Raw genomic sequence first — 9,814 nt, 5'->3', positions numbered from 1 at the left:
ACTAAGAAATTACCTGTTTATACTTGGATATTCTCACTATTTAGAAGGATATGTATAGATATCCTTGAGGGAAATTACGTTTATATTCATAAAATAGAAAAGAATTCTGCTTAAAGAAATGTGGCAATGTTTATAAGGCCATAGAATCAAATTTTAGGCAAACCCTCTAAAACAAACAAAATTACCTATTGTCCTAGTTTACTTTCTATTGCTACGACAAACATGATGAAAAGCAACTCAAAAAGAAAAGGTTTTATTTCCTCTAAAAGCTTGTAGTTCATCATGAAGAGATGATGGGGCAGGAACTCAAGGCAGGGCCCTGGTTGGAGGCAGGAACTGAAACAGAAGCAATGGGGGAAATCTGCTTATTGGGCTTGCTCTTCATAGTTTGCTCAGCAGCCTTTTGATAAAACCCAGAAACACCTGCCCTATGGTGGCATCACCACGGTGTACTAGGTCATCTCACATCAATCATTACCAGGGGAGTGGCCCACAACTTTGCCTAATGTGATAGAGGTAATCCCTCAGTTGAGGATCTGTCTTCACAGGTGACTCTAGTTTGTGTCAAATTGACAAAAACTAACTGGCATAATAAGTTTAAAGTTGAGAAAATTGTTGACTTCTTAAGAAATTTTATCTTTATTCTTAGAGTAATGACAAGCGATGGTTTCAAGAGGGTATGGTAATCAGGCAGAGGCTTTGAAGGGTTATTCTTTTTTTTTTTTTTTTTTAGAGCTTCAATATAGGCTTTTTTTTTAATTTTATTTTTTTTTTTCTTATCAGTTACATTTTATTAACTCTGTATCCCAGCCGTGTCCCGGTCCCTCATTCTCTCCCAGTCCCTCCCTCCCTCCCTCCCTCCTCTCCACCGTGCCCCTTTCCAAGTCCACTGATAGGGGGGACCTCCTCCCCATTCATCTGATCCTGTTTTATCAGGTATCTTCAGGACTGGCTGCAAAGCTCTCCTCTGTGGCCTAACAGGACTGCTCCTCCCTCGGGGGTGGGGAGGCCAAAGAGCCAGTCATTGAGTTCCTGTTAGAAATAGTCCTTGTTCCCCTCACTATGGAAAACCAATTGGTTACTGAGCTACCACAGGCTACATCTGAGCACAGGTTCTAGGTTATATCCATACATGGTCCTTGGTTGAATGTCAGTCTCAGAAAAGATCCTGTGCCCAGATATATTTGGTCCTTGTGGAACTCCTATCTTTTCCCCATCAGACTAACTCCCCTTCTTTCTTATGATTCCCTGTACTCTGCCAAAGGTTTGGTAATGAGTCTTTGCTTTGAAAACACTGCTACTTAGAGTCTTTCAAATGCGCTCAGTAGACTCCTGTCATACGTTCAATGCACATCCCATCTGTCTTTCTAAATGAGGATTGATTATCTTACCCCATGTCCGCTCTCTTGATTATCTTTTTTAGGTGTACAGATTTCATTATGTTTATCACATCTTATAGGTCTATATAAGTGAGTATATACCGTGTTTGTCTTTCTCCTTCTGGGATATTTCACTCAGGATGATCTTTTCTAGATCCCACCATTTGCCTGCAAATTTCATGATTTCCTCCTTTTTGATTGTTGAGTAATCATGTGTAAAAATACCACAATTTCTGTACCCATTCCTCCGTTGATGGACATCTGGGTTGTTTCCAGGTTCTGGCTATTACAAATAAAGCTGCTATAAACATGGTTGAGCAAATATCCCTTTTGTGTACTTGAGCAAACTTTGGGTATATACCTAGCAGTGGTATAGCTGGGTCTTGAGGAAGCACTATTCCTAATTGTCTTAGAAAGCACCAGGTAGATTTCCAGAGTGGTTGTACCAGTTTACATTCCCACCAGCAGTGGAGGAGGGTTCCCCTTTCTCCACAACCTCTCCAGCATGTGTTGTCCCTTCAGTTTTTCATCTTGGCCATTCTGATGGGTGTAAGGTGATATCTCAGGGTCATTTTGATTTGCATTTCCCAAGCTTTGTAGAGTTTTGCATTTGGAGCTAACTGTACCGGGGAAATGGAGAAGCCTCTGATAAAAACTGATGATTGGTCTATATCCACGTTCTTGACTGCAGTAGATTTATGGAGGGAATAAGGCTTCCTTTTGATTGTCCTATAACTTCCTGATCGAGGATCTTGATAGAAAGAACTCTGCAGAAAGAGCCTTACATAAATTGTCTGTGAGCTGTTAAAACAGCACAACATTATTATCAGCAGAAGGCAGGTCAGAGCTTGGGAAAAGTAAATATATTTTATATAGTTGTTCTGAGATCATTCCGAACTCTTTGAGAAATATTAACTAAATCACTTCCTCAAATGTCAGTATGGAGAACATTTCTCTCTCATTCAATGATTCTCAACCGTGTCATTCTAGTTTTATGCGACAGCCACACATGGATTTACTGCAGTTCATCCAATCAATGGCTTGTTAGTAGACAGTTGTATTATTTGTAAGGTTTTTTGTTTTTTGTTTTTTTTTTTAAATCATTACAAGTTAGTTTATGACACTGGGAACATACTGGGTAACATTTTGAAACTATTTATCTGGGGAATACCGTAAAAAGGCCTGGCAGTATGTATATTTTACCTGGTTTCTTATATAATGGGAAATGAACATTTTTTTCCTTACCAATTTGACCTCTTATCTGCAGCAGAAGAGTTCTCTCCAGTAGCCAATTCCAGTATGCTTTCCACATTTTGTTCTTATTTTGATAAATAAAACGTGGATGTTCTGAAATTACTATCATGTCTTAAAATTTTAAAAATTGATGTGGAAGAAATTCTAGGGAATACATAGTGTGACCAGGTCATTTTATAAACCTCATAGAAGTTATGTCTCAGCTTCTACAGAACTCTCTCAGCTGTTGAGCTGCAGAGCAGAGGTCTGAAAGCAGTCTTCCTGGACTTCATCCCAGGGATCTTCCCAAAAAGAGAAGGCGAGCAAAGTTCCTTGCTGTGGTCTTTAAGACAGAATCAACAGAGCACAACTCTGTGGGAGAGAGTATGGGCTTTTGTCCAGCAAAAGCTGATTAAGTCACTGAGTGCAGCTCCTGTTGCCTATTGAATCTTCATCTTTTCCTGAATGTTTCTGCTCAAGGAGGAGGTTAGAGGGATATTGGAGACCACAGAAGGAAATAGTTATCCAACCATGAGAAGCTCCTTGGGAGAGGACATTAGGCTAAAGAAAATTACTTTGAAGTCATCCTCTTTGCTACTAACTCCTGCTTCAGCTTTCCCCAGGTTGCCCCTACCTAAAATGGGCATGAGAATGAAGATAGGAAATGTTGTACCCTTGCCCTGCTAGAGAGAGCTGCAGTGATTTCTCAGGCAAAAGAGATGAAGGAAAGTTGAGAGACAGACAAATACTTCAAAATTAAAAATGACCTCTAAATTAGTTTCTGAGGAATGCTGGAAAAGGTTTGTCTTTATTTTCTTCTTGGCCCAAAACCTTCCATGCATCATCATAGTCCTTCGCTAGGTCTTTTTCTTAAAATACTCTGTGTCTCATGCTGCATTTGCCCTTGGCTAAACCCCAAACCAGTTTTCTTTTTTGGGGGCTAGAGATATGGCTCAGAGGTTAAGAGAACTGGCTGCCCTTCCAAAGGTTCTTAGTTCAATTCCCAGCAACCACATGGTGACTCACAGCTATCTGTAATGATATCTTGTGACCTCTTCTGGAGTGCATGCATATATGCAGGCAGGACACTGTATACATAATAAGTTAAAACAACAACAACAATAAAATGTATTTCAGTGTAATTAACACAAGATTCTAACTCAAGTATAAAGAATTATCTCTGAAAGTGGGCTGGGAAGAAATAAAGATTTAAACCAAGCATAAATTTAGAACCAATGGGAGTGAATCATTGGCCTGCACAGTAAAGCTAGATGGGAAGGCTTGAGCATCAAAGGCTATGGTCTGGCTCCAGCCTTCCTTTCTAGACTCATTCACATAGTCCTCATTTAATAATCCATGGTCTGATTGGATGGATCTGCTACTGTCTTGAAATTCTTGGCTATGTCTGCTTCTGGGAGTTTGCCATTTTCTCTCACCTGAACACTCCTTCTCCAAACCCACTTACCTACTTGAAATCTAGCCATACATCAATTCTACCCACCATTGTCTGCTTTTCTCTCCATTTCTCCTGAAGCTACTCATATATTATTTATTGTGTATTGAATTTCTGATGCTTAGTTTTCAATGAGCGTGCGTTTGCCCAAAGCTATAACTGCAAGCTATTTTAATAAGAAAATTAAGTACAGTGCTTATGGTTGCCTTGTAATGTGTCCCCTGGACTTGGCAAAACTAGGTTTTTCTTTCCTGCACATTTCCAGTTATAGCAGCCACAGAGAGACATAGTACTGAAGGAAAGAAATGACCCATATCCATTCAGAGGCTCACACAGGTTTTCGCTGACGGCTGACTCATTCTTGCTGTTGTGAGCAACACTGTCTTTTGCCTGCGCTTGAAACTACTCCACCATTTTCTGGATCTGCTTTAAGATTTTTGTGTATTTAGCTCCATGAGGCAGAGACCCAGGTACGGCAGGGCTCTTGTGACACAATGGTCAAAAACAAAAGAACTCCTAGGTTTAAGTTCACTCCAGAGTTATCATTTTACTTGATTCCCCTAACACACACCTGCTGTTAAAACAGGCCCATTTTCCTGACTCTTGTATGCCAATCACAGAAATGGTGAGTTTTACAAAAGAGAAATAGTTTATTCATGATGTGGTCAAATGTAGAGGTCAGGGATCGAGCTTTAAATCTGCTTCTCCAAAGAAAGAATTAACATTTGGGCAATGGCCATTTGAGATGAAGTTGCAAGAGGCACACATATGTACAGTCAATACTTGTGGCTTTTCACAAGACACATAAAAAATGATGCCCACTTTGGATGTAGAGAGATCGACATCAGTGTGCCAGGAGGCTCCCTGCTGGTTAGCTTACATAGTGCCAGAAGGTGCTATATGCAGCTGGGGGACAAGAGACATCAAAGATCTCATCCAGTTAGGAACCCTGAATGCTATAATACCAACCTTCCTGGGAAGGTGTGCCTATAACAGTGGAATGAGAATTTTGGAGTTATCAACCTTCTTGTGACTGTTTTCAGCATCTGCTCCACAGGGAAGCGTTAATACCTGACTGTAAACCTGGTTAAACAGACATGATGGGAGAGATAATGAGCCTTATGGGCAAAGCTTCTGCTGTTGTTATAGTAAATGATCGTGCTATCAAGCTACAGTCTAAATATTTTTGTTGATATCCGTAGTTTCCTGTTGATCTAAGCTTTTGGCAGGAAAAACTTCTTTGTGAAATGATTAGTAGTTAATGCAGAAACTCATAACCGGCAAAGGACTAAGTATAAGTAACTATGTGTACTCAACGGTGGGTGAATTTGAATCATCTCCATAAGTGTCCCCATATCCAAGGCCCAGGAGAAATCATGGAAGAAAGGGCAGAAAAAGAAACAGCTGTGAAATCTTGACCTCCAAACACGACATGGGTGTTGGACTCAGCGGGGGTTACCTGTATAAGACCTGTATAAGATCAATCCAGTCAAAAATTTAGCATGAATTGGGGTAAAACTCCTAAGAGTCTATCCTTGACAGAGGACCTGTTGGTTGCTGATGGCTACTGAGGGATGTAGAGTTACTCTCTTTTGGGGATGTGGCCTCTATTAAGTCTCTCATGCCCCATTGGATGGCCCCATACCCATGTGCACATGAGAAACACTAACTGAACTTAAGGAGTTATTAATAAGAACAAAGAAAAGGACATGAAGTTGTGAAGGAGACAGGATCAGGGCATCAGGGGGAACTGGAGGAGGTGATGGTGAATGGAAATGGTCAAAATACATTGTTTAGATGTGTGAAAAATTCATTAAATAAGTTCAGAATGTTAACAAAACAAAACCCCCAAACCAAAAAAATGGTGCTGCTGTCACGACCTGAGAAGTTTCGACATCCTGACGGCAAAGCGGTCATCCACTAGATGTTTTTTTGTAGGCATAAGTCAAGAGTCAATAGTTTCAACCAAAACATTTTTCAACGTCAGAAGCATTTTCTGTAGTAAGGCTAGTGGGAGATGAATAGTATAATACCCAGCTATGCAGCCTCTAAAGTTGGTGATTCTTAAAATTGATCAGAATAAAGTAACTAAATTAGTCCTCTTTCTCTCAACACTTGTGGCAAATGAGATGGACTCAGCCTTTGTCCTGAAATGACTTTAATAGTCTGGTACTACTACCAGGTATTAAGATACAAAAAAATTGTCATAGGGAATAAATATGAAGATCATAAATTATATAGAAGTGAATGAAATTCAATGTAGTCTGAGGTCCAGGCCAAGGTCTTCAATAAAGTGTGTCTGACTTGAGAAATAAAGGATAAATGGAGTTGGCTGGAATAAAGGCTTGCAAGAAGAATGAGGGCATGATCTCAAAGGCAGGAAAAAATGTCTGATTACTGAGATGGATTTTACAAAATGAACCTGGGAGACACTGCATCACACCTTTAAATTCCTTGTAAAATAGTTGAAAATTGATTCATATGGTTGCTGAAGAGGAGCCTTTGTTAGGTCTTAAAAAGTAGGATGACACTGACCAATTTATAACTCAAATGCTAATGCTGGCTACAGGGTGGCAAACTGACTCCAGGAGAGCAAGTACGAAGAGACACAAGTTAGGAGGCTGCTGACGTAGTTAAGCAGGGCGGTGGCTGGAGCTGTAATGTTGCTGCTGTTTTACTGGGTCCCTTCCCCCATGTTCTAGTGTGGCAGGACTGAGGTAGACCCAGAGCATGTGAATTTTTAAAATAAAAAAATTAAAAAACAAATTCCGTGGGATTCCTAATTTAGGAAGTCCACATTTGGGGATCATTAGACTTAAATGTGGACTACCAAGAAGGAAAACAGAAAAAAAAAAAAGAAGATCAACATGGACGCATGGACTTGTTGGTACAGGAGCTTTGCTTCTCATAAAGGTAAGGGAGAGGTCACCTGCTGAGAGGGGGTGAGTTGGCAACACAGCAGTGTGTCCGAGAGTGTTTTAGAGGGTGGTGATTTAAATAGCGTGCACAGAACTGTGCTTCCAAGAGACACCAGTGATCCTAAGTCACACAGTACATAAACCTACTAGATGGATGAATTTTTTTTTAACAGCATAATTCAATAGGTTCATTCAAGGTTGCTGCTTTCCTGGGCTAGAATTGTAGGAGGACAATAAGACAAGGGTAATGAAGGGTTACTGAAATATTTGGCCCCAAATATAACCTGAAGTTGGAGGAAAGGGACAACGAAGAGGAGTATTTTGATAAATATTGAGACTATTTTGAGAGCTAAGTTTAAAGATAGGCCAAAATAGTAAGAAAATTTAACTCCAGAATGTAAAGTCCTTATGATTATTAGCGATGTCAATATGATTGGATTGAAAAACCTTTAGTTCCCCTTTCTCCACAGCCTCTCCAGCATGTGTTGTCACTTGAGTTTTTCATTTTGGCCATTCTGATGGGTGTAAGGTGAAATCTCAGGGTTGTTTTGATTTGCATTTCCCTGATGGCTAATGACGTTGAACATTTCTTTAAGTGTTTCTCTGCCATTCGATATTTCTCTATTGAGAATTCTCTGTTTAGCTCTGTTCCTCATTTTTTAACTGGATTACTTGGTTTGCTGCTTTTCCGCTTCTTTAGTTCTTTATATATACTGGAGGAAACCTCAATTGAGAAAATGCCTCCATAGAAGCTAGCTTTAAGGCTTTTTCTTAATTAGGGATTGATGCAGAAGGGAACATCTTAAGGTAGATGGTGTTATCTCTGGGCTGGTGAAACCCTAAGACATCACCTTACACCTTTGGGAGACAAACAAGGGCAATACCAATAGCCTATATTGTTTTGGGAGGCCCTTAGATGAACCTGAACAACTAGAAGAGAGATTTCTCACGACTAGTGCTTGGGCTTTGTTAGACAGAGCATTGTCACCCCAAGTAGCATAAGCCTACTTAAGATCACAAGCATTATATTCAAATTTAGGTAAAATACAATATGATTTCTTAAGGCATTTGCAAACACATTTAGTGTTATTTATCCACCTCTCTCCCTCCCCTCTATATAGTGAACTGTTTTTCTCCAACAACAAAGTTAACTTTTAGCAGAGAGTTGGAGTTTGCTGATAATCAAATATGACTTTTAGATGATCCGTGGAAATATTTTAATTGATGTGATAGAAGCAACATATTAGAGAGCATTGTTGGGAATGAATCTATAAACTTGATATAGCCTTATTTTTTTCACTTGTAGTTTGCTGAAGGTTAGGGATATTGATTTATACATTTGCTGCGATTGTCATTAGCTAAGAGAAGTCCTTCACATGCTTGAATTCCAGCAGTTTTAATCATATTAATGGCTTAGGATGAAAGTCAGACTATATATGTTCAATTAGCATATCAGTAATTTAAAAACAGAAATTGCATTGGTTTACACACTTTAAAAAATACATTTATAAACCACATTGACAATAACCAGAAAATTTGAGAGCAAAGTCACCTCAGCATGGCTAACTAAAAATGTTAATGGGATAGAGATTTTCTGTTCCTTGTTCCTGCCACCACCAAGTAAAACTGTTAGAATGGAAGCAATCACCCTGAACTTGTCATATTGCTGGATTAGCCATCTTAAACCTACAGAATAGAGTGTGTTAGATCAGAGTGGCTTATTACTAAATAACTTCCTCTATCTATAAAATGACTCAAAATTCTACTTATTAGATTTATATTGTGATGAGATTGTCCACTCTTAAGCTCTTTGAGAAAACTCTTTTGTCCTGCATGGTGATTGTAGTAGAAGAGATAAATTCAGATTTTATTTCTCATCCCATGACTTATCTGATGTCCAGCGGTGGAATGGGAGAAAACGGTGCTATGCTGGGCTTCACTCTAAGATTCAGTCTTTGACCTTCCTTTCCTAGCTCTGCTTCATTGGGACAAAAGCCCTTCTTCAGAATGCCTTTACCTGACTGTCCCAGCTTGGTCTGAATGACAGAGGACCAGAATAGAGCACTCGGGGAGATGGGTGACAGTCTGTTGTCCCCTCTCTTTCTTGGCTTAATTTCTCCTCTGAGATGCCATCGTGAAACAATCGCAGCTTCTCACAGCTTGGGGCCCAGATTTCAGCAAGCGACTTGTCCATCGTTTCCCACCACCTGCAGATAGTCACCGTTTCTGTGGGCTAGAGTTAGCTTCTCTAACTTATGTTTCTGATCTCATCCCTTCAGTAAAGCATCTTTGTTTAAATACTAAAAAGTGGTTTTTACTTTACCATTTGGACACTATCAATAGAAATGTCCGGCTTACAAGATTCTAATAAAGAGTTGAAGTATATGAAGAGCATGAGGCAGTGACTGTTCAGGTGCTTAAACATTTTCAAGTGGGAAGAGCAACTTGTCAAAGCTATTATGCATCATCCTTCTAACATGTAGAGATACATTCACTAGATGCAATCACTTTCCCAACTTCTGATAATTCATATTGGCAGGATATCTTTTAAAGAATGAGGTCATAGATGTGGTGTTTTAAATCGCTTTGATGGTAGTTTGAGGAAAAAAACAGTTATCAGAATCTGTTCTGATTCTCAAGTACTTCTTACTGTGGTTTTAAGAAGTTTAGGTATCAGGCTTTTGCATTTTATGCAAGAGCTGCTTTTCTGAAGGCCACCTGTAATTCAAAATGCACATAATTCTAGGCTAAATTTCCATAAGCTTAAATACATTGACAGCTTGTTTTACTAGCACAAGGTATTGTAGCAATTGATTGGCCTCCTTCAAGGT

Source organism: Psammomys obesus, unplaced genomic scaffold (assembly GCF_907164565.1).
Source record: "Psammomys obesus unplaced genomic scaffold, mPsaObe1.curated_primary_1811, whole genome shotgun sequence".
NCBI lineage: Eukaryota > Metazoa > Chordata > Mammalia > Rodentia > Muridae > Psammomys > Psammomys obesus.
The sequence above is the reverse complement of the archived record's forward strand: the minus strand, read 5'-3'. Positions refer to the sequence as shown.